We start from the raw sequence: 26,329 nt of genomic DNA on the forward strand, positions 1-26,329 counted from the left end.
CTAATGGCTTCAGAGAGCATATTTATAGTTATGCAAGGGAAAAAATGGTTTTGGCCATTAAATTTAACAAATCTCAAACAAAGGCATCGACTAGACAAGCCTAATAACAATGTGCAGCTCTGATGTGTCACCTGCAATTTGTTTTCCTCTCTGTCATGAAGAAAACAATTGGGTCCTCCCTGCAGGGCTCCTTCTAGTAGAAAGGTTCTATTATATACATTTGCAACCTCCTCTGAGGGCTGGACAAGTATCCCTCCGGACTGAGCCAACATGTTTAGTCTCCTTTCACGATGCTTCTTCACTGTTCCGAAGGCTCTCCGTCAGCCAGTGAAAGCAAAGTCCACTCATCCATGCTTAACACATTAAAGATATTTAGGGGTCAAAATTGGCTGTCTAGGAAACATTTTAAGTGACAGGCAAGAAATAAGATTCATAGTTAAAGACAATCAAGCTATCTAACCATGAAAAATCATGGAGCTGAAGAAGAGCTCTGCGTAGCTCAAAAGCTTGCCTCTTTTACCAACAGAAGCTGGTCCAATAAAACATATTACCTCACCCACCTTGTACCATGAAAAAAACCCAGTCTGTTAGGCCAGGAAATTATAGCCATATACATCACTCCCACCTGTCATAATTCCCTCCACCCCTTCCCCCAAGACATTTACTTTATAGTTTGCATGCGTAACCTACGCCTGCTTGATGCGGTGCTCTGTTCCCCTCCAGTAGCACCTAGACCATTCTAGAGATTAACAAGTTTACTACAGCATTAGCTAAGAGCCATGTGGCTTTTGGTTCATGCAGTAGAGGGTCATAAACTAAGCTTCAGAAGTCCCAGGTTCGATCCGCCCGCTGATGACCAGGGTCTGTCAGCATTACACATGCATTACTTAGTTTGTAATAAAAGGTAGAAAGTTTCTATGTTCATCATTACCATAAAACTACATGACAAAACAAACGCTATCAAACTGTAAAAAATGGTCAGGAACCAAAGATGTTCAAAACAGACAAAGAACTGACATATCAAGGTGTAAACTTACACTATCTGTTGTAGGTATTAGACACACGTTTATCATTAAAGTTGATAACTAAGCCCTTGTTCCCATTATGTCCTCCCAAAATGGAAAGAACTAAAGACTCAACCAATCATGTCCTCGGCTGTCCAACCAGCACACACTTTTCGTATATATTCCAAGATTTGTCCATGTCATAAACTTAAAATTAAGAGCATTCACTTTTAGAATGTTTTCATTGTATTTTTCAGTACCAAGAGTTCCACAGATTGCCATATAAATTATTTTACATATATATAAACCCATCTACTACACCTCATCTCATCAAATGCTGGTGCTTATATTTTATAAGAAGGCTGCCTTTGCCACTTAACTTCTCAGATCCGCCTGCAAATCTGTACCTCCACAGTACTTATGACAGATCCAATGTAGGCATCTGCAAGTTCAGAGACGTGTGTTTGGTTCTACAGATAAAAACTGAGATTAGCCACTGTACAGAACCCTGAGGGACATCACTTATTCCTTTGCTGCCACTTATGAAATAAGTAGCCCCCCAGCCAGATTTTTATCCAGGTCACTGCTTCAGTACAGAATCCAAAATCCTTGTTTTACATTGTGGTTTCTTATGTGATAAATAAAGTTTACGCTTATATTACAAAACTTGCCAACTGGGTTCAGCGAGCAACGGCACGCATCTTGAAAGTCACTCTTCCCTCCCCTCCAACACAAGGGGCTACCAATTTTAAAATAATCTAAACTCCAGGCATTACTTTTTAAGCAATTGGACTGTCTGAAATAAATTACTTGGTAAAGCCCACCACTGCAGGAGGGGGGAGAACCAAGTTATTGAAAACAGTTAAACACACTGGGCAAACATATGAAGTGTATTATTGCCCTCAGACAGGTACAGTTCCCAACATCATAGTTGGTTGCTGTGGCAACAATCAACAGAAGCTGATTTCAGGTGGGCAAACTACAGTAGCAGCAGAAACTTAACATATCCTGTTTTTATGCAAATGTAACAAATAATAAAGGAAGTGAAAATGAAAATAGGCTATGTAGGTTTCTAAACACTGGTCTTCAGAATATTCTGCAAGGTATCAGCATTGCTATTAAAGGGGGTATTATAATTACAAGTGCAAGTGCTTCACTACTTTCACTGTAACCAGAGTTGCCAACTTTCACACGGTAAATAAGCATCCTGACTTTCACAGTAAGCCAAACATCAAGCTAATCCCATTTCAAAACAAGGCCAAAACAAACCAATCCCTAAGAACCCCAACATTCTGTGTGTCTAGATCCCCCTGGTGTGCAGTCTGGGACTGTGGTGGACCAGCTGTGCACCCGAGTCTCTCCCCCCTTTCTCCCCCCTTGCCCCTACTTGCTGGGAGCCGATCAAAAAAAAGAAGCAACAAGCTACAAGCCAAAAAATAGCCAACAAGCAACTCAAACCAATTAATCCAAAAACAAGCCTAATTTCTGCATTTTTTCCACGGGTTTGGCATGTCTGACTAACACTATTTCCACTAAGAATTGCCAATTTCTCCTTTTCAACTGCAAAACCTTGCCTGTTTAGTCTCAAATGTGATATTTTTTGGGAAAAACAGAAAAATCCATTAGATATTTTTGAGTAATCTAGATGGGAAAAGGTGATTCTTCTACTCCAAACTTTTTAAAAAAAACAAATAGCTCAGGTAATTGAACTAGACTTTACGTGTCACAGGTGATTAGTTCTCAATGAGGAATACTGGGTCCCATCAGCATACACTGGAAATTAACAAGATACAGACAATTAAAAATGGGCTTGACCATGTATAGGAAAAGTAATGCCTATGGAATTATAAGAACCAGCTGCATAATTGTCCAGTGTACCCAGTAGATACCGAGTATCAGTCAGTAACTAACAGACTAGTCAACTTTAATACCTATGAAGCTGATCAAACAGAAGTTGCACAATTCCACAAGTGCAACCAGGATCCGCTTTTTTCTTTTAAATTAGGCATAACCAAATGCAAACAACCTATTTCTAATGCAGTGTTAAGTTTACACATACGACCATACGACTCAGGAAATTACACTTAAATTTCTTATTGCACTCTGAGCTCATCCCTGTTGCAGGGGAAGCACTTTTCGTTACTAGTTCGTTACATGCATATCTTATAGAAACAGATACATATAAGTATATATATCAATACATATATATTTAAGGCTACTTAAGAGTTCTGCCGTCAATACTTTTGAAGTCTAACTTGTTACTGACATGTTAGACCTATAAAACTAGAAAGTATTTAATATTAAAGAATTAAAATATGATGCTAACTGTTTCTGTCCGCAATGGGACAGGACTTCACATGATGATAAAGCCTGGCAGAAAAAGGCTTTTTTACCTGCTTCAGATTTTAGTATCTGTCTCATAATGGCGTGTCCAGCTAATCAGAGGCCTGAAAACATATTGTACGTGCTATAATACCTAGCAACAGCTAGGATATACTAACAACCTTAACTCCTGCTTTTGTTATTTTTCATCCATCCATAACATTTACAGTAGTTAAAAAGAAAAAAGCGTTACTGACTTGGTCGAGCCATTTAGCATGGAACAGTTACAATATCAATGCAAATACAAGTCACTGCAAATATTAAACACTATTCAGTATTCAAAATAACTATTCTGAAGTGCTCAAAAGCTGCTACATTTAGAGGACTCCCATTTTAAGAAAACAACGATCAAACTGAACACCTAATTATGCAAGTATTCTCCAGATGCCACTTCACCTGTTTCTTCCATTCCCTTCCTTCCCCTTTCTAGGACTATCCCATGTCACAGGTACACTACCAACCTAGATCACTTCTGTCTATTGTCACCACACACCTAGAATTACTATCACTGGAAGTTAGAGGGAAAAGTATTTCTCCATTCCTAGTTTGTTTACTTTGCGCATTTGACAGCATTTTGTGTACACTCCGTTTTCCTTTTTGAAAGAATCTTTTATACTAGAACCAGAAAACAAAGAGCCTTATAAAAACAGAGGGAAAATTGTAAAACTACAGAAATTGGCACAGGAACTCAGTGGTAGATGATGTATCTGAAACATAGTGTAATTTATACTCTTTCAGTTAACTTAATTTCAAGTTGACCGTGTCCCTTCAAAACACTGTATGCAGCATGGGCAGGGTAGATTTGCCATGTTTCTTGAGACATAAGCAGATGGAAGAGGAAGAGTGAGTGACACAGGGGAAATGACTAAGGTGGAAGCTATATAAGAAACAAGAAGAGAAATAGGACAAGCAATGGAGGGGAGAAAGCGCAGAGCAAGAAATGCCCCTCCATCTGCCAAAAAAGGGAGGGAGCTCATAGTTTGATACCCAAGAAAAGAAATGGGAAGAGAATTCTTAATGCAGGAAAGAAAAGTCCAGCACTGATTTGTTAATAATAGACTTTTTATTTTTCAAAAAAAGAAAATTAACTGTTGGAGAACACGAAGTTGGAAAAACAAAAATGAGGTTAGAGCATGACAGAACGTAAGTTATACAGTACCATTTTATACACCATAAGCTTATTGCCCTATTATAAGTGCAAAGCGATCAGCAAATCGCCTCATGTAATTCCACTCAACTAGCTCTCCACCAAAGTCCAGAGAATAGGATCAATTTTTATAAAATCCAGAACAGGGTTTCCAGTTAGAGAACAGTAACACCTGTAGAATTTAAGCTATACAGGATGATTTCATAAAGTACAGCTCTAGTTGAGAACTTACCATACAATTACCACATGAATAGTCCACAGATAATTAATGAATTATTCAAATAACTTAACCTGCTTATATGAATAAGTCAGTAAGCTATTTTTCCACAATTGGGTACTGTGCACTGTTCTGTTCTATATTACCTCAAAATATGTTCAAACTGGATGGGACAATTATATCTAAATTAAATTATGGGGCTGATCTTGAAAACATTTACGATTAGGTACAGACAACTGCTGTGAGTACTCCCATTGAAGCAAGCACTACACCATATAGTAAGTAACTGAAGGGTCAGACACTATGCAAGTACTGTTCTCCTCACAGACACACAGGAATAATTTTCAAACTTGGTTGCCTAAAGCTAAAGCACCTAAAATCCATATTCAGGGGCCAAAATAGAGGTGGCTTGATTTTCAGACATGCCAAACATCTGCAGCTTTCATTAACTTCAGCTGGAACTGAAATGGTGTTCAGTGAAAGTTAGGCCACTTCTTAACATGTTTAAATATAGACAAAAAAGAAAAGGAGTACTTGTGGCACCTTAGAGACTAACCAGTTTATTTGAGCATGAATCCGATGAAGTGAGCTGTAGCTCACGAAAGCTCATGCTCAAATAAACTGGTTAGTCTCTAAGGTGCCACAAGTACTCCTTTTCTTTTTACGAATACAGACTAACACGGCTGTTACTCTGAAACCTAAATATAGACAGAGGTGCCTAACTTTAGGCATCCAAGTGTGAAAGTTTTGGCTGTAAGTATTTACATTCAAAATGGAAACAAATGTACTGGATTCAACTGACTGCTCATTAATCCTTCAACTGGTATGATTAGTGACCCAAATGCAGTCCACTTATCAATGCAATGACAAGATTCACAGTGTACATTTCAGGAGCACAAGAGAACTGCACTGAATTTATAGCAAGCATTTAGGGGACAAAGGGGGCAGTTCAAGTCTATTATTATTCATTGTGTATCCCTTCCTGTAGAGAAAAAAAATCTTGAAAATAAGAAAAATAGGAAAGATGTACCAAAGTAGTCTTGCCTAATACAATTTGTGCCTGCAGAAATTTATGTTTCGAGATTTTGAAAAACAGAATAGTTGTCCTAAAATTACAGTCTGCATATTTATAGATTCTGGATATAGAAAACAATGGGTACATGAATTGTATAATTTAACAGAAATGCTACATAAATTTGAAAATATACACCTCAGATGCTTTCATTCTTTAAGACTGACTTGCCTGAGAGAATAAAAAAGGACTTAAAATCATACACAGCACTCCAATTATAAGTGGTGTAAGCAGAAATCTAGGGCATTGACAGTTTTCTGCCTGGTTTCAATTTATTTATTGAACAACATTGAGATGTTTTAATAAAAAGATTTATACAAACTTGCACCTGCAGACTACAAATTATCTGTTTTTATGGATATTAGGTTCAAAATCAAAGTTGTACATGCATCACATAATTACATGTCATTTTTTCCTTTAAAATAGTTCTTTCTTAGAGAAGCAAGTGACACAGTGCAGGAATATCAAGAATGTAGTTAAAAAAATTCACATGCCACAACAGCCAAGTTTCCTCCTTCAGTTTCATGCCCTGGGAGACCATTAGTCTCTCTAATAAGAGAGAGTGATCAAAGGTAGAAGCAGCTGTAAAATAAGTCTTTTTCAGTTGCATTAGTGTCTCCCTGATGCATTGTAACAATATAATTGAGGGAAATACCTTTCTGATTTAACTATATCCACCTACAATGTGTTTGCCAGGAGCGTCTACCTTGTGTTGAGGGTACTAAGCTACGGATAATTTTCCCTTGGGGAAAAGAAAATAGAATCCAACTGCCAACAAGAAAAAAGTAATCAAATCCCAAAGTGACACTACCCACAAACAGTACTAAATTTCCCAGGAGTCTTTATAATAGCAACAAGTTTTGAAAAATAATAAAGTCATGGCAACTACTATAAAGCTCAAATTTTAGACTAAGCATTTCCTTAAAATATTTTTAAAATCTATCAATAATTTTGAATACCATAGTTTTAGGCCCTGATCCTGAAGGGGGCACTGGTTTGTAAACTGTGGTGCATGACCCTCCTGAGGGGTGCACTGAGGTTATCAGGGGGATGCAGGGACCTGACTGGTTAAAAATGAACCATTACCCAGCACACCCAGTGCTGTGCTGCCATTCTACTGCCAGCCAGCTTCTCAAGAACCACACAACCTCCCAAGAACCCAAATCTTCCTCCACTCTCAAACGCTCACCCCACTAGCCCTTGTGGCTGCACTCGGAATCAACATAACCATGGCACTGCAGACATGTCCTGGCCCCACAATAAAAATCTCACACCTGGCGTGCGCATGCACAGAGGGGGTGGAACTGCTGCGCGCACATGAGTAACTGCTCTCGGCAGCTGGGATTCAAACAGGGTGCACGAGCCTCCACCCTGTTCACGCTGGTCATTTGGGGATTCCCTCCGTGGGCTCCAAACTCTGCACCATCCAGATTCCCCTCTTACCCCTATGTTAAGGGGGGCATGTGTGGAACATGAATCTCCAAAGGGGGGGTGCGGCAAAAAAAAGTTTGGGAAGTTCTGCTGTAGGGTGATCCATAAGGCAGACCTTTATGCGTGGATGGGCAGTGTCACCCATCTAGGTCAGGGGCCTTTGGCAGTAAAGTTGAAGAAGATACAGCCAAGCTATAACCTGCAGCAGAGAGCAAAACAAGAAACAAGTGCAGATTTCAGCCTTATACCATTCAAATGTGTTAATTCATACTGCTTTTTTGTTGCAGCCAATTCTTGGTGGTGTATTCAAGTTTCTGGGTGTAATAAATGGTTTACAAATATCTAAAGTAAGCTACAAAATTTCTCTCTGAATTTGTCTCACATTGAGCAAATATTTAGTGCCTCAAAAGTGTCAGCTTTAATCTAGCACATTTAAGATGTTTTTGCATGTTCAATTCACTGGGTATTTTAATACATACATAATCTGAACTGAAAAATAAACTGAATTTCTTCTCTAAGAAAATAGTCTGTCCAGCATTTAATTGCACCACTAGCAGCCCTATACACTCACTAGTAACTTTACTCACATACAGATCACATTTCCCTCCCACTTCAGCCTATCCAAGTTCAAAATAAACAAAAATAACTAATTTGTCAAATATCACTGCTAAATCAAAGTCAACACTATGCAAATTTACAGGAGGAAACCAGACAGATTTACAATGAATGTGACTTTGAATCTGGACACAAAAATTAGGAAAGACTAGTTATCTAAATATACTGCAAGTTCTATTTCACACAAAGGCAACATGAATTGGATTTATTATACTGTGAATTTCACAAAAATGTTAAGTTTTACTGTTGAGAGGAACATGTACCATAAAACATAAGCAGGTGAAAATGTAAATGGACTTTAATTCCTTACAAGAAAACTCAAGTCAGTGGCATCATCACTGTACACCCAAGTACAATATCTTGGCACTTACAAATATAACATCCAACCACGTGATTAAACAGCACCCTTCAGTCTAATATATCTATTGCCAAAGTCACTCAGCAATAGTCCCATTAAGAAAAACCACTGCACTAGGTACAAGTCTATTGATTTATTGGTCTCCAGTTAAGTGTTCAAGTCACCTAACCATTACTGTCACCCTCCAAAACGCCACTGTTTATGTATACAGTTCAGACATTAAAAGTTACAAATCCTGCTTTTTCAAAATCTGAAAATATATCTCCTCTTTCTTTTCACAGCAACTAAACCTAAACAGTACAAGAAATCCAACAATGTTCAGACAGGTCATTAATTGCATTAGCTACAGGGATAAGTAACAAGTATTTCATTTAATCTCCCAGTCAAAGGGGGAAGAACAGAAATTCTAGAGCAACAGTGTAAGAAATCTGCCAGTGATAAGTCTGCTGTATGCTGATAGTTTGTACCCTGGAGGAGTACCATATTTGGAGGAAGCCATCTTCTACAGCAGCATAAAATACCCTGCAGCTATCATGGTTTGTTTTTAACCTGTGTCTTCCAACAGGACAGCCAACTGTGCTTTGAAAATACTCAACTGGCTCCTGGAACATGCTATGCACTGCATTTTTAAAAATGTGACCTTTGAGAAAGGAGAAGGAGGTTATTAAAGACAAAGCATTCCTGCCTCTAAAGAAGATGCCATGACAGATCTACTTTATAAACCTTTTGCTTTACAGAAGGACATGTGCCTCAATAAGATATAACACTTGCTTTAACAGAGTGGGAAACAATGATCAGATGTATAAGAGCAAGGTTCCAGGATCTAGTACACATGAGGGTGATTGGGAAGACAGCTTCTCTATGCATTCTTTACATGACCACATTTCAAAAGGCTTCTCTAACATATAACTTTTGTCTGCTAAAGATTTTTCAAAATCTCAGCCCATAATAAATTTATTAAGAGGTAACAAACCCCTGTTGAGATGAAATATTAAAGAAATATTTGTAACTAAAAGTTGTTAAATAAAGCCAATATGAATTTTTATAAATCAAGTTTACAATATGTTTGGAGATTGTTCTAAGTGACTGGTGACTATGCAAGATGATAAATAGATTTTTTAACATGTATGAGTTTAATATGAGCTACTTATTTTAATACTGAAATGACCTGGAATACCAAAAATTACACCAACAATTAGGATTATCTATAATGAATGAGCACTTCTACATACACCTATTCATCATTTGCTAGAAGAAATAAGAGACCCTGTGACCTAGGCTTAGTAAAACAGAACCTGAATTCAAACTGAAATCCTTGGCATTTTACTAATTTTAGAAGCATCAGATGTAAGCATCATCCAGCAAAACCTCATTTTGGGTGACACATAAATCCCATCTGCTCTCCTTGAACATTAGAGATCTTGTAGCATGTTGCTTAAAATGTTTGCACTGTTCAAAATATCCCTTTTTACCCTTCACACCCATCCAACTATTGCACTGGAAGAGTGCTATGTGCCAGTTGTCTGCCTCCTTCCATCCCAGAGGTGACTGCATTTCAGTGATGCTGCATGTATAAATTTTATGAAGCACTCTGGGATCCTTCAGGATGCAAAGCATGTTATAAACACAAAATATTATTCAGGACCAGTAGCTAACTGTTAGACTGTTGAGGAAGAAGACGAAAAGCACTATTAGCTACTGAACCACCTTCTCCAAGAGGCGATGAAACCAGCAGCCCTGACATGCTGATTGGTGTGTGTGTATGTTTTGGTGAAAATCCCTGGCAGAGAGAAAAACAAACAAACATCAGCCATTAGACTGTCCCCTCCTCAGGCTTGTATCTCATTGACCATTTTTCCCTTCAGCTAGAAAATGGGGCAGGGGCACGGTATGACTTTAGTTCAACTTCAGTATTTCCCTGAGAATGCCATGTTCACCTACCTGGCCAGAGCCTGAATCCCAACCAGTTACCCATCCATAAGGGAACTGGGGAGGATTCACAAAGCAGCAGGCAGGGAGAGGAGCCATTTAAGTATCAACACACAAAAAAGTGGAGAAAGAGCCTCCTTGGGAGAGCTGTAAGTGGCAGGGAGAATGACCACCCCTAGTCTGCTCCCCCATACACTCCTGGGGGGTGGCAGGGAGAATGACCTCCCCCACAAATAGACCCCTGGAGGGGTGGCAGGCAGAATGATCCCCCTCCCCCCCCATACACTCCCAGGGGCTGACAGGGAGATGGACCCGCTCTGCCTCCCCCACAGTCCCCGGGGGTGGAGGAATGACAAGTAGAGTAACCCTCAGTCCTCCCCCAAACAGACCCCCCTGGGCGGGTGGCAGGGAGAGTGACCCCCCCAGGCCCTCCCCCCCCCACAAACAGACCCCCTGGGCGGGTGGCAGGGACAGTGACACCCCCCCGACACCCCCCCACAAACAGACCCCCTGGGCGGGTGGCAGGGAGAGTGACCCCCAGCCCCTCTCCCCCCCCCCACTCTCTCGGGGGCTGACAAGGAGAGTGACCCGCCCTGCCCCCGCCCCACAAGCAGACCCCCATGGGGGGGTGGGGGGGGGCAGCGCCTGCCCTTGGCTGTGGGCTCCTCCCCGCCCCCACACTGCCCCTCTCCCCGCCTCAGCCGTTGCTTTCCCGGGCCGGGCTCTCACTCGAGGCCGGGGATGCGCGGCCTAGCCCGCCCGCCCTCCGGCTCCGACAGGCCCACGAGCCCCAATCTCGCCCCGCGCGCACCTGCCCGCGCCGCCGCCGCCGCCCTTCCCGCGCCAGGCCCCTCAGCCCGGCGGCGGGGCCCAGCCCGCTCAGGGAACCATTTTGCCTCCCTCCAGCCGGAGGTTAAACCGGCCCCCCCCCGCCGGCCGGTCCCCTGGGGGCGAACCCACGAGCAGGCCCGGCGGGTAACCCATGTGCAGGCCTGTCCTGGGGGAATGTAAGCCCCCCCCCTTGAGCAGGCCAATTCAGGTGGCCCCCCACCAGCAGGCCAATTCAGGTGGGTGGGGGCCCCCCCTTGAGCAGGCCTGCGGGGGGTGGGGAAATTCAATACTTACTCAGGGGTGGGATGTTCCGGATCATAGAAATCCCCCATCTTCGGCCTCCCCCTCTAGCAGCGGCGGCGGCGGCGGCAGCAGCGAGGATCCGAGCAGCCCCCGCCCCGCATAGAGAGAGAGAGAGAGAGAGGGAGGGAGGCAGGGGAGGGTGTTAGACAAACCCCCCCCCCGCTCCGCTCCTCCGGGTCCCCACGCACCAGAGACACCAAACCACCTCCGTGGGGTGGGTGGGATCGGGGGGTGCGCGCTCTCCTGCCCCAGCCGCCGCCTTCACATCCTCCCCGGGGCTGGGGACACCCCAGCGGGCACCAGCGAACGTCCCGGCGGCGGCGAGCTCCTGGTGGTCGGAGGGTGTCTCAGGGCCACCCCCTTTCAGGCCACGAAACGCTTCCCATGCACAGCGATCAGCCCCCTCGGCTCAGGGACAGGAACCTGCCGCTGCCCAGGCCACGGGGCTCCCCTCCATCCCGCGCCCGGGGGTTGGGGGGGCCGCAGAAAGACGCCAATTTATAATTAGCAATAATCCTCTCCCTCCAACAGCGATCGCCTTGCCGGGGTGGTGGAGCGAGCGGGCGGGCTGGGTCCTCCACCGAGATCCAGGCCCCACCCCGAAAAGGAGCCACTCTTCGTTTCCAATTAAATAATCCAGCCAAGCAATAAAATAAAAAAGAAAAAGATCAACCCAGCTGAAACCTCCTTCCCTCAGTAACTGTAAATCCTCGAGTTTAGACGTGGACGAACACGTCTCCCCCGTCGCTGATTCGGTTTTCTGCTCCTCTTCTGCTCCAGGTGTCCGATCCGATGCCCTGGAGGAAGGGGGGGGGGGGATTCACAGCCCCTTATGATGTAGTTCTGGGAGTTGAAAGTGGATTATATTTGTAATAGCTCTCCCCTCCCCCGTATACTGTATTTTTCCTCTTTAGCGGTGGCTGAGCTCAGAGGCTTCTTCCTCGCTCCCTCCTCCTCCTGCTCTGAAACACAAACGGAAACTGTAACTCATCTACTTCCTACTAAGAGAGTAACAGAAAATACAGAGAGCGAGAGAAACAGCGACAAGGCCCCAAAGCAAGCAACTGCCATAAATGCAAGCTGCTGCTCCTTCTCTGCAAGGTAAAGAAGCAATTTCATGTCGTGGAAACAAACATGGAGCAGGAAGCTCACTATTAAAGGAGACATGTCTGTTCTGTTGGTTTGGGGCTTTTATTGAAGATCAGGTTTTTCTTCCCGGATGAGTAGTTTGTAGCCTTCTTTTCTTTTTTCTTTTTTTTTTTTTTTTACATTTGGGAACTAGGAGCATTTCCCTCTCCCTCCTAAAGTACCTATTCCATGGATATAAACATTCAGTAATTTCCCCAGCCCAACGGCTGTGTTTTTGCCTTTGATAGATTTTCTGAGAATTTTGCCATAATCATTTGTTAACATGTTACAGCACATTATTTACCTACATCCACAGCTTTCCTCCTCTCTAGTAGCCATTGCACCGCTTGCCCCCAGTTCACAGGAAAAGTAGACGGTTGCATTTTAAGACTATGATACAACAAGTCACTCATGTGGGTTGACTTACTAGTCAGTGGACATGGTAGTCCTCCTGTGCAGCGTCAGTGGCACCACAGGACACACTCTCAGGTTAAAAATCATATTTTTGTCAAGTCTTGTTGTAGCCATGTTGGTCCCAGGATATTATCAAGACAAGGTGGTGAGAGAGACCAGCTTTCAGAGCTCTGTGTAAGTAAGCTTGAGAGCTTGTGTCTCCCACCAACAGAAGCTGCACCAATGAAAGATATTACCTCACCCACCTTGTCTCTCTAATATTTGTATCAAGGATGTTTCTTTACCAATGTTAGCATCTTAGCTTCTTATTAATAAAAATATACTTCGTACTTACATGGCATGTCATGTTCAACATTAATCCTCAGCACACCAGAGAGGCATGTATTATTCTAATTTTACAAACAGGGAAGTTGAGGCAGAGAGATTCAATGTCATGTCAGAATCTAAGGCCAGAAGGGACTATTATTGTAATCTTGTCTGATATCCTGCGTATCACAGGCTATAGAATTTCACCCAATAATTCCTGCTTCAAGACTATAACTTCTAGTTGAGCTGGACACTTCAACCATGAATCTAGTGGGAAAGCCAGAAGTACAATTCAGAATTTCCTGATCTCTGGCATGAACCATTGAACCATGTTGGTCTCTGAGTCTTAAAACAGAAGGAATTTAAATTAGGTCCCTATCCCACAATAAGTTCCACATGTCAAGACTGGATGTTTTTCTAAAAGATATGCTCTAGCACAACCAGGAGTTATGGGCTTGATGAAGGAATCACTTGGTGAAATGTTATGGTCTGTATAAAATGGAGATCAGATTAGGTTATCATAATTGTCCCATCTGGATTTAAATTCCATGAAGCTATGAATGGATGGGGAGACTCTCATGCCCTGACATAGCCCCATTGAGCTTATTGCAGAATCGAGGTCCTATTTTTCACCATTTATGTTTGTTTAGGCTTTGCATTTCACTCAGCTTGGATAATAAAAGCAGATTAGTCATTTTTGCTTGCTGGTTCTCCTGCACTTGCACAGCAACTGCAATGTTTATATTATAGACACTGCCATATAAGGTTTAAATCCAAACATGCCATGATCCTACAAGCTGATCCAGGTGAGCAGATCTCTGCACCTGCACAGAATCCCACTGAAGTCAATGGGACTTCAGGTGGCCCAAAGGTCCATGCATGTGGAACAGCTTGCAGGGTCGGGGGCAAACAGTTTTCATTGAAGTCTGAACAAAACAAAAACATTTCTATTAATTTTTGTGGGGAAAAAAATCAAGAATTAAATCTTGACCCTAAAGTACATGGTCGTATCCTAAGAAGTTACAAAATTAAGGCTCCGATTCTGCAATTATATCTGCATGTTTGTAGGTGCAAGGACCTAGCTCCCACAGAGCTGACTGCTGAACTGGGGCCTTAATCTTGAAATGTGATTTTGAGACGCATTTGCAAGAGAATCTTTGAAAAGGAGTTATTGTTACTGAACAGATATTGTGTATTCATGTATACAAGCTAACGTTAAATGGGATATTAGCTACTCAGTTTTTTAAACCTCCAGCAGAGATTTGTGGATGATGAAATATTACGTAAGATGCAAAGTGGAGTCTCTCAAGTAAGATAGACACCCAAAGCGGATTGGTAATCATACATAAAATTTTGGAGATGCAACTGAAAAATGTCATAATTAGAATTTTACTAAATTAAAGGGCTGGAAAATTTTCTTTGATTTTATCCTTCATTTTTTACAGCAACAGTAAAATAAAGCCTGCTACTTAGGCAAATTAAAATAATTTTATTCCTCAATAATTACTTTAAAAACAGCAATAAATAATGAATGCTATTTAGTCAATATAAAAGATCTACAATACAAGGGACAGTTACCTCTTAATGCATCATGAAAGGGATACGGCCATAATCATTATCAATTAATTGTTTTAAGTAAAACATCATTCTCGGTACTGTACAGATATCAACAAAGACAGTTGTCTCCTAATGAGTTTACAGGGCAGTGCTGTGAACCTGCAATTTGTTCTGGACAGGTGAACTGCTATGCCTGTGTGGACTCGCATTGACTTCAGTGGGTCTACACATGAGTACAAAGGTTCTCCTGTACGTAACAAGTTGTAAGATTGTGGCCTAAGGCTCTGATCCCATGAACATTTACACATGTTTAATTTTTACATGTGTAGGTCCCAATTCTGCAAACACTTACACACATGTTTAACTTCACTACAATGAGTCTTACACCCTTACCTGCAGCGAGTTCTGCATGGAAGACCCGTGCGCACACACAGGCATGTTGATTACAGTGAAGATCCACCACACACAAAACTCATGGCAGTGTTAGGGCATAATTCATACAGTTAAACATGCGTGTGAATTTGTGCAGGATTGGGGTCAAAGGCATTTAAGTCAATGGTAAAGAGAACCCATGTGGAGCAACTCACTGGATTGAGGCCTAAAAGATAGACTCAGAGAAGATAGGATGCCCTGGGAAAGCCAGAGGAAGCAATTTAACTTTTATTAATAAAAAATATTAGAAATAACAATTTATTAAAGATAGACATATCTTTACTTCTGCCTTAGCATCTGAAATTCTTAGAACAAGGAACTTTTCAAATCTAATCTTGCTCTACTTTCCCTTGTACATTTGCATTTTCTAATGATAATATTATTTAGGCTGTAGTGGGGGAGGGGAGTGTTTAAATTACAGTATTATTGGCTGAAATTTAAAATTGCATGAAGACTTTTTTTTAAAAAAAAAAAACCCTCCAAATCTGGGATTTGGATCAAGCTGAAAGTGCTGCAACATGCGATGCGATATTCAATACAACACACAAATTGTTCAGTACACTTGTCAGATAGCATTCAGTGGTGTATATTGTTAGTTGTTAATTGGATATTGTGTAAAATTAATTAAATAATCCACAAATAAATTACTTAATATGCTATTGTGTGGTGACTGTTAGCATGTAGATAATACATGGTTGAATATGGTCTGTTAGGGATAGGAGCCACAAATAGTGATTCAGCAGAGAAAGTAATTGTAACACACACAGAACAACGTTCATAGTTTACAAGCCCAGCCCAGCTACAAGGAGCTTGGTTAGAGGGAGTTTCCCATATTAGCTTTCCTGGTATGAGGTCCTGGCATGGAAGGTCCAAATAATATACAGGAAGCAACAAGGTCCTAATCTTGTATGCAAATATTCATGCAAGTAACTATCCACATGAGCAATCCTACTGAATTGATTAGTACACGTGCGTAGTCCCACACTCATGCATAAATGTTTGCATGATCAGCACCACCCAAATCATCTACCCATAGGCAGCTCAATTGATTGTATCTGCTCTGGTGTCTACTGTCTAGCAATGATAGTGGCTATACAAGAGCAGAGCAGAAAAAAGGATACTGGATTTGTTAAGAAGCAGGAGCAAGCAAAGTGTGATCAAGGACAGTGGATGTGCCACCAAAAGTGACTTTAGGCTGCCTGTGTTGTCTACAGCTGGGGAAAGAGTTCCCAGTAGACTACACTGTGTTTGGGCCCATCCAATTCAAGTGTTTTATTTCAACTGTATTTTACCTTTGAGGATCTCTTAAATTAAGGGACTCTTCAATCAGGCTTAGGAGGATGAGTTTTTAAATCGCCCATTGGTGGTTGGTTATGGGGACATGAAAGTAACCCCAACTTTTAATAAATTATTTTTCTAAAATAAACCCATACAGTAGAATTTATTAATCCTCTTACCTGATGTAACGTTCCCTCAGTATATGCCCTATTGCTGTGCTAGTACACAGCTGGGTCTTTGATTTCCCTAGGGGGAGGGAGGCTGGCTGCTCTCCCCTTTTATTGGGGCTAACAAGAAGCCGCGGTAAGTCACCACCTGTGTTATGCCCAGGGTCTACCGCCAATAGCTGTGGGGTGATAAAAAGGAAGTCAGAGGTAAGCCAGCAGGTTTATTTAGGCTGAATAGTAAAGCATTTAGGTATTGCTTCTTTGAAATAGGCTTACCCACGGGAAAAGATTCTCTGCATCATTATTTCCCATGGTGATATAAGTACTGTCTTTCACTTGTGTGGTGTCACTAATAAAGTTTTCCCTTATAAGTTAGTCAACTCATTCTGAAACGTGACTGTTGAAAAAGGAATTATGGGCTTCTATAGTTAATGTCAACAATTTCTAGGTGAAATGTATTCAATTTATGAATGAAAAGTTGTTTCTTCGGTTAGTGTGAAGAACCCAGCCTGGGATCTACTAGTTAAATGATGTTTTTCTCTGGTCTGTGTAACATCACCACTAGGCCCCCTATTAGGTGTTACTTGTGTGCTTAAAGTTAAGTTTGCAGAATTGAAATCTTAGTCAGCTGCTGGAATATATGACTTGATGCTGGTATTTGTTGTTATTTGACAAATCACTTTTTTAAGTATTTGGTCATCTTTATAGCTGATTTAATATGAATAACTGACTTGAGAAATAACATCTGTCAACATCGGACAATATTTTCACTGCTATTCAACCGGCAATAATCGTTAGGAGCTTGATCCTGTACACATGTAGACTCTACTCCTGCAAACCATTAAGCCAGTACATAAGGGAATTTATTGTTGTCACTTTTCCTGGGCTGTAATTAGAACTTCATTATCTGTTACTTTGATAACTCAACTTTTTAATATTTTAGGCATCGATCCTCCAGTGAGCTCTGTCTTTGCAGAATCCTGCATCCATGTGGAGTCCCATGGACTTCAGAGGGGTTTTGCATGGGCAGCAGGAATCAGCTCACACAGTTACCCTAGTGCTCTGTGCCTGAAGGCCATTAGGTACCTTGTCCAAAATGAATTAAACAATATTCACTACAGGCAACATCTCCCAGACAAACTGCTGAGGTAGGGCTAGCGCAGGGCTGTTGTCCTAATTGTACTCTGTAGTCACTGGTATGATTAGACAGATTTTTGTTGAGCTTCAGAACCCTATGTGCTTGCATAATAGGAGCTGTATTGCCAACCGCAGACATTTAAAAATCATGGGTCAAACCCCAATCATTAGATTGGCTTAAAAATCATGAGATTTTAAAAAAAAAATTTGGATTCTCTATCTTTACCTTCTGTTTTTTTAGTTCTTAGGTTACACTTTAGTCACGTTGTCAAGCTCTTTTCTGCAACCATGACAGCTAAGGGTCTTGGATATTCACATGACTCAGGAAGCAAGGGCTTTAAGATTAGTGCCAAGTATCATGTTTATCAATTGCAATAAAATAAGGAGAGTTGGTGACGTGCAGGAGATAGCAATTGTTACTGTCGTGTCCAATTGATTGTACTTGTGGTTTAATATTGGACTCCATACAGAATAGCTTCCTAAATCCGAGGTAAAATATTTTTACCAGAATCTGTCTAATGAATATTTTATGTTCCTTTTTTATGGTTTAAAATGCTCATTGTGCCTTTTCTTCTAAATCCATATTCTGATTTTGTTACCACTGTCTGTGTATCTCCATTGGAGTTATTGTGGATTTACACCTTGTTGATTGACCTCAGACTCTGGACATGTTTTCTGACTGCTGCAGCAGTTCTGTGTCTCTCCAGCTGCCTTCATTGCCCCCACTTGCTTTCTCTCTCTGTTTCCAGAGCCTGGTCTCATTTTCTCTCTTTGTATAAAAACTCTATCAATAAAAAAATGAATACAGAATTTTAAAATGTTTTCTTAAGATGATAATACTTTGTTCTCATGGTTCTCCTGTCAGTCTCCTGTGCATATGGAAAAATGGTGCAGCAAGATTTTGTGTGGTGAATAAACATAATATTGGGATTAGTATTTAAGCACAAGATGTAGATTTAGTTTAAAAAAAAAATCACGTTTACCTCCGAATTTCGTAGCGTACCTGGTCTTCTGTTAAGCCCTGCAAACACTTATGCACTTGCTTAATTCAGTACTGCCAACACCAAGTGTTCAAAAATCATGAGATTATTTAAAAAAAAAAAGTCTGAGGTTCTTTTGAATTGCCTTCTGGTTTTCGAGCCTTTAGATTTCACTTTTTCAAGCTTTTCTCCACAATCAAGAGGGCTAAAAAATTCTTAACCAAAAAAATAAATAAATAAAAAGCTCAGATTTTCTTTATTCACAGGAACTGGCACTTTAAGAAAAACACCAAATGTTCTGAGACTTAGAACATCACGAGAGGTGGTTATAATAACTTTAAGCATATGAGACATCACTTGGCTCTTCACATGCTTAAAGTTAAGCACAGGCATAAGCGTTAGCAGGATTGAGGTCTTGGACTGTATGTTCCTTGGGGCAGGCACTCTTTCTTTCTATGTGCTGTGCAGCACCAAGCACGTTCTTGGTGCTGACCAAATAATAGTGTGTGGCCCAGAGGTGCCTATATTTCTGTATCTCTCTGCTCTATGCCCTTTTGGCCCAGTGTCTTTATTCATTTTATTCCTTCTCAAGACCGCACTGTCCCTGACATTTGCAGGCTTTCTGTCTGTACTTTGTCCCACAGTCCCACCACGCTTTCGACTGTCAATAGCCAGTGGTTCTTCACAACCATCAGGTTTGAGTATGGTGTTATGTGACATACTAATGGTGCTGTGGTAGTTGCCCTGTGGGGGGAAATGGCAAATTAAAGCAGACATACAAATCATATACGTGGCAATGATATCAATCAGAACCAGACTATTTGAAACTTGTAACACGCTTAGAATGGAAGGTCCCAGGGCCCTGCGACTGGCAGTTGCTGCTTTGCTTTATATACATATGTGAGTTTTAACTATATTTTTGAAGCGCATTTAGTCACCGTACTCATGTTCATATATACCCTTTTAAGAAACACAGCTGCCTGACAAAAGCAGCCAGAGAGACAGCCTTGAATTGAAGCTTTCTGTCTATCACAGAACAGGTACTCCACAGGACATGTGTGAGGGTGCGCGCCCACACTCTATGGGCTCAGCCAGCACTATCCAGACACACCTGTAAGATTTGCTGTGCCCGGAAGGAGGAAGCTTAAAAAGGGAAAGCCTGCCACAGGAAGGGGATGTGGCTAGGGCAGAGGCCTTGGAGAAAGTGGCCTACAAGGATAGAGCAGCAAAGAGGAAGACATTTGCAGACTCTTCTTCCCCTGAGACTTCATGGACCAGGTATAAAGTGGGGGGTAACCAGAAAGAGGGGCTGGAGGCAGACCCTAACCCTAGTCAAGGACACTAGAGCCTGCAGATAAGCTGAACTCCAAAGGGGTGACCAAAAGATTGCCTGAGAAACTGACCATCTTTGCCTTTCTTTTATTCTGATTCTCCCTCTCCCGGGGACGGAGAGGGGAAAGAACCTTTTTGTTTGGAAAATCCCTTGTATGCCACAAGCAGGGAAGGACTCTGTAAGCAGCCCAAAGGGTCCCTCACCCACCTCAAGTGGTGAAGAATGCGGGCATAATTACACCTGATACAAGGGTGTTTACTGAGCTTAGCAGTTCTGAGCAAGATGGAACCTGAGCAGTGGTGTAAATGGCTAGCGGACATGCGACTGCAGCGTGGGGCTCAGCAGCGACAGTTCCAGCAGCAATTGCTGCAGCAGTGGGCTACCCGACAGCAAGTTCCAACCACGCAACAGCAACAGCTGCTGAGAGAACTGAAGACCCAGCAGCAGGAGTTATACAAGGAAATGATACAACAGATAGTGTTGGCCCTATACCCCCCACAGAGTACCAGTGGGTCACACTTCCGCTGAGGTGGGTCCCCCACCTGTACCTGTGAAGCTAACCAAGATGGGACCAGACGATGATCCTGGCCTTTTTAGTTACATTTGAGAGAGTGGCACTAGCATCTCTGTGGCCCTCTGAGCAGCGGGCTTTTTAGTTCCACACTTGACTGGTCTGGCACAGGCAGGCCTACCGTAGCCTGGACTTAGAGAAGGCTAAGGGCTGTAAACAAGTAAGGTTTGCCATTTTGGACTATTTGGACACTCCTGAGGGAAACCCATTGGCAGTATTTTGATCCAAGATCTACCCCAAAAAGGCCAGACCCCAGATAGTAGCGCAGCATTTGAGGCGACACCGTTGGAAGTGGCTCCATCCAGAAGACCTTCTGGGGCCCAAGTAGCTAAGGCAATTGTGACCAAACAATTAATAAGGATATTACCAGTAAAAGGCAGAAAGTGGTTATTACAGCACTGCCCTGGGACATTGTCAGATGTGGTGTGGGTGATGGAGGACTTTCTGGAATCTGAGGGATTGCTAGAGACAGAGTCCCCCAGGGCCTTGGCAGTTCACAGGATGGACTGGAGTGACACCCGGGAGGGTGACCTCAAACCAGTAACACCCACTCTGAGGAGTCCAACCCTGAGGGTGTCCTTTCAGAAGGTCAGAGAGCCCCTTAGACCATGGGAAGTCCAAGGGAGTTGGGCTCACACCCACCACCGCCAGTGGGACTGCCAAGCACCTCAAACAATTGAAATAGAATCTGTAGAACAGGGTTTGGCCACTGCTCCATGACTGAGTTCACCCCCAGCTAGGAAAAGTACAGGCAGCACCAGCCGGATAATTGGCTACTCCTGTGGGCAGACAGGACACATGAAACAAATGCCCTTTTTTGGAAAGTGGATATGCCCAGGGCTGGACAACAGAAACCCGCACATGGAAAAGGACTCACTGCTAAGTTGATGGTACTGGTGATAGTTCAAGGACTCTTGGACTCCAGCTGTAGTCAGACGGTGGTCCAAGCCTTCCTAATAGGAGAGGACAACACTCATACAAAGTCAGTCCACTTATAGTGTATACAGGGCGATGTGAAAACATACCCCAGCCAATGTCTGTGACTAACACTGGGGATGCCTACCAAGGTGAAAGAAGTAGCTCTAGCTGAAGGATCAGCCTACCCCATACTCCTGGTCTGTGATTGTCCTTTGTTTTTTTCAGTAAACATTGACAAACAGATCTGTCCAGGGAACAGGGATACGGGTCAATCATTGCAGCAGGCGCCCCAGAGCATGGTAAACCTTGGGGAAGCAGAAGACCCTGAAGAGGGAACATCCTGAGCAGTATGATCATCGATCCTTCAAGGGACAGAAGAGTCCGGACCTGGAAGCTCTCTTGTAGGGTGGGAGTTTAGTGCAGGAACAGAGAAATGATCCTACGCTGAGTCATGCATGTGACCAGCTGACTTCCGTAAATGGGGAAGTAACAGAGCCTCAGCGGGTCAAGCAGTATCCGCACTTTGTGCTTGAGGAAAAAGCACCTTTATCAAATCGAAAGGGATCAGCAAATCGTGATAGTGAAGACAGAACTGCTGGTGCCGCGCAAGTATCACTAGACAGTGTTGCAGCTTGTGCACAACATCCTGTGCACTGGAAAGAGAGATGACAATGGCACGGGTACCAGTCCGGTTCTGCTGGCCTTGCATGCATCAGGAGGTGAGGGAATACTGTGCCTCATGTCCGGAGTGCTCGCTAGCCAGCAATGACAGGACTCTGAAGGCATCTGTGGTCTCTCTGCCCTTGACTGAGATGCCCTTTGAAAGAACCTCTGAACACTGTCACTGTCAGGGTCTCTGGAAAGAACGGCATCAGGGCACAGGTACATATTAGTTATTGTGAACTAAGCAGCCAGGTATGTGGAGGCTGTTCCTCTTCATGCTGTGAAACCTACAGTGATAGCCCCAGAGCTCCTGAAGCTCTTCTCACGTGTGGGATTTCCCCACAAAATAGTAATGGATCAAGGGACTAACTTCGCCTCCCAGTTGATGTGCAAATTAGGCTCCCTTCTGAAGGTCGTGTCCCTGAAAACCTCAATGTACCACCTGCAGACAAATGGCCTAGTGGAGCAATTTAATGAGACTCTGAAGAGAATGTTGAGACACTTCGTTAGTAAATACCCCAAGCACTAGGACCAGCTACTCCTGCCACTCCTGATTTCCCTAAGGAAGGTGCTGCAGGCCTCCACAGGGTTCTGTCCCTTCAAGTACTCTATGGCTGCCAACCACAGGGAATTCTTGGCCTTGTTACGAGAGGGCTGAGAGGAACAGGGCATAGGCAACTTAAGTGCAACCCAAAATGTCTTACAATTAAGGGAATGACTCGGGAATCTAGGAGTATTTGCAAGAGAGAATTTGAGAAAGGCCCAACATGCTCAGGAACAAAATTATAATTAAGGGGCACAACTACAGACCTACCTTGATGACTGGATCATTCTGTGGCTTCCTCAGCTGAGTCAAAATTAATGGCCCAGTGGCAGGGTCCGTTTGAAGCTGTTAGACAGGCAGGGCCAGTGGACTATGAGGCAAAACTGCCAGGTAGAAAGAAGAAAACTAAAATTTATCACGTGAATCTTATTAAACCTTGGAAGACAAAAGAGGCCCTGCTGATAATTCCCTCCCTCCCAGAGCCCAAATTAGGGCCCCAAGTACCCAGTGGCCAAGAACTGACACCAGTGCCTGTACCCCTGCACAGAAGAAGCAACTCCTCCAATTGACCAGTGACTTTGGAACTGTATTTCCTCCTCGCCCTCCATGGGGGAACACATTCCAATGCCACCTAGAGATCACCTCGGGCCAGCTAGTCAGAGAGAAGCCTCTACCATTCCCATGGAGGATGTGGGACACATATGAGCAATGCTGGAGATGAGGATAATTAGGAAGTCCATAAATGAATGGGAGATCCCTATAGTTCTAATTCCCAAACTGGACAGTTTGGTTTTGCATAGATTTCAGGAAGGTTAATTCCATTTTGACATTTGATGCCTACCCGATGCCAAGGGTAGAGGAGTTATGGGACCAGCAAAGTATCCGAGCACTGTTGATCTGACAAAAGGTTATTGGCAGATCGCTCTGTCCCCATCCTCACAGAAGAAAACTGCTTTCGCAAACTCATTCAGGTATTTCCAATTCGACACGAGGCCTTTCAGCCTCCATGGGGCTGCCGCAACTTTCCAACTTATGAATAGGATCCCCAGTCCGCATCATCAGTATGCTGTTGCCAACCTAGATGATGTTGTTTACAGTCCTACTTGGGGAGACCAACTACAGCACTTAAAGGCAGCGTTAAAAGCCCTTCGAGACACAGGTCTTGCAGCCAACCCCGCAAAATGTTGAATAGCCACGACTGAAGTAACCTATTTGGGGTGCTGCATCGGGGGAAGCCTTATGAAACCAGGGATCGACACAGTACAGGTCCTAACGGATGCCCAGTTCCCCAGAGAAGTGAGGCATTTTCTTGGCCTGACAGGGTATTACTGGAAGTTTATCCCCGGCTTCGCCTCATTCGGAGCCCTCCTTAGAGACCTCATAAAAGGCAACAACTCAGAGAAGATCCGATACAGTGGGAACAGTGAGGAAGCTTTTAATGAGCGGCAAACACGACTGTGCCAGATGTCCTTGCTCTTCAGCCCTTATTGTTTTCCCCCCATGAATTCATATTGCACACAGATGCCTCAGGTGTCTGTCCCAGTGCCATGCTCTCACAGGACTTCAGAGGGGAGGAATACCCAATCCTATGCCTGAGCATGAAGCTCTTCCCTAGAGGAAAAGGCCTACTCAATTGTTGAAGAGGAGGCAAATTAGTGGGCGGTGGATTCTGAGCAGCCCCTTCTCCTTGACCACAGATCAAGCCCCCCTATGTTGGCTCCATATCATAAAAGACGCGAACCTGCGTATAATGCGATGGTACCTTGTACTACAACCCTATAGTCTCAAAGTGCAGCACTGGGAGGGAAAAGACCATACTAGTACCGATTTCTTTCAGCAGGAAATCAGAGACGAAGATGACCAGCCTTAAGATGGCCTTTCCAACTTGAGCGGTAGGATTGTGAGGGGGCATTCTCAGAGGAGGCTAATGAGCTCTTATGGGCTCAGCCAACACTAAGCAGACGCACCTGTAAAGGTTGCTGTGCCTGGAGAGATGAAAAGGAAAGCATGCCACCGGAAAAGGGGCGGCTAGGGGAAGAAGGCTGTGCCTCAGAGACAGCTGGCGACAGGGATAGATCAGCAAAGAGGAAGACAGTTGCAGACCTGCTGCCCCTGAGGCTTCATAGACCAAGTATAAAATGGGGGTGAGCAAAAAGAGGAGCCGGAGGCAAACCCTAACCCTGACCAAGGCCACTAGAATCTGCAGATAAGCTGAACCCCAAAGGGGTGACTAAAAGACTGTCTGAGAAACTGACCACCTTTGCCTTTCTTTTATTCTGATTCTCCCTCTCCCAGGGGACGGAGAGGGGAAAGAATCTTTTTGTTTGGAGAATCCCTTGTATGCCACAAGCAGGGAAGGACTCTGTGAGCAGCCCAAATTGTAATCTAGTGGGGACTCAAGGGGGCCCTCACCCACCACAACATGACAGTGAGTGGCATTTGAAAGACACTGGCAATGTGCCTTAACCATGTTCTGGAGGGAGCATCAGTGGGGGCGTGATGGGGTGTTCAACCCACACTGGAGAAGAAAGGGTTAATGGATGCCTCATGGGCCTGCCACCCTGGCCCAGAAAGCAGCAGTGAAGGTGAATCCTCCAAGCAGCCTAGGGAGGCTGTGCAGGAAGCAGCCAATCAGGGCTTAGTGGGCTCACATAAAAGGGAGCTGCAGGGCAGATCAGGGTTAGTGGCTGCTGGGTGCTCAGGAAGTGAGGACTGTGTCCCTGAGGGGCTGAGAACTGGTAGCACCTCGGAGAGAGTACTTGCTGGCAGAGACCAGGGGAACAAGAGGGAGCTCCTTGCTGGCTGCTGGAACTTGCTGGCTAAATGCCCAGGGAAGAGGGCGAAGAAGGTGCTGGGGCTGTGGGGAAGTGGCCCAGGGAATTGAAGCAGCAGAGATGGAGGTTAAAGAGATGCAGCAGGAGGCTGCTATCCACAGGGTTCTTGGGTGGGACCCAGAGTAGTGGGTGGACCCAGGTGTCCCTCCCACCCCACCCCGCTTGCCACTGGGGAAGTGGCAGGATACTGAAACCTGTCAGGATTTGGACTGTGATACTAATTCCCCTCCTCCCGGAAGGGGATAACTGCAGATGGTGACATGGCTGGAGGGCTGAGTCATGAAGAGGACACTATGGTACTTGGACTGAGTGAAGTCTGCAGGCGGAGAAGATGACAGGAGTGGCGCCACCAGAGGGAGTACTGGCTAGCAGAGCTAATCCCTGTGATGACCAGCAGGAGGCGCTGCTGTGGTGAGTGGACTCCGTCACAAGGGGTAAAATCGTAGTATGGGTTCCATGACCCATTTGGTACTAGGCAATTCAACTGACCTCTGCCAACAGGGTACCCACTTTTTTGTGTGCCTGTGGATACCAATCCAACTGGAACTGGAGTGAAGTCACCAAGTTACAGCATATAAAAAAATGAACCATCATCAGATAGGGATAACTATCGGTCACTACATATTTGGATTGTTTTTTTTGCTTTCAGTGGCTGTTTGATGTTGAAGTCACTCTTTGCTTGTTAAACGCAGGGGCACTTTTATAGACTAACACACCCTGCCAAATTTGGTAAGAATCTTAGCGGCCACAGCTGAGTTGTAAGCACAAAATAAGATTA

At 43.6% G+C, this 26,329-nt stretch overlaps 1 protein-coding gene across 1 annotated transcript in view; it reads left to right on the forward strand.

Moving 5' to 3' along the window:
• The first annotated feature begins 12,246 nt into the window (after positions 1-12,246).
• Positions 12,247-26,329, forward strand: part of LOC141983377 (tubulin delta chain-like) — a 55,467-nt gene continuing 41,384 nt past the window's right edge. The window contains exon 1 of the mRNA XM_074946460.1: positions 12,247-12,390. The gene's annotated coding sequence lies outside the window, so the exon portion shown is untranslated. The remainder of the gene's footprint in view (positions 12,391-26,329) is intronic.

Source organism: Natator depressus, chromosome 2, assembly GCF_965152275.1.
Source record: "Natator depressus isolate rNatDep1 chromosome 2, rNatDep2.hap1, whole genome shotgun sequence".
NCBI classification, from domain to species: Eukaryota; Metazoa; Chordata; order Testudines; family Cheloniidae; genus Natator; species Natator depressus.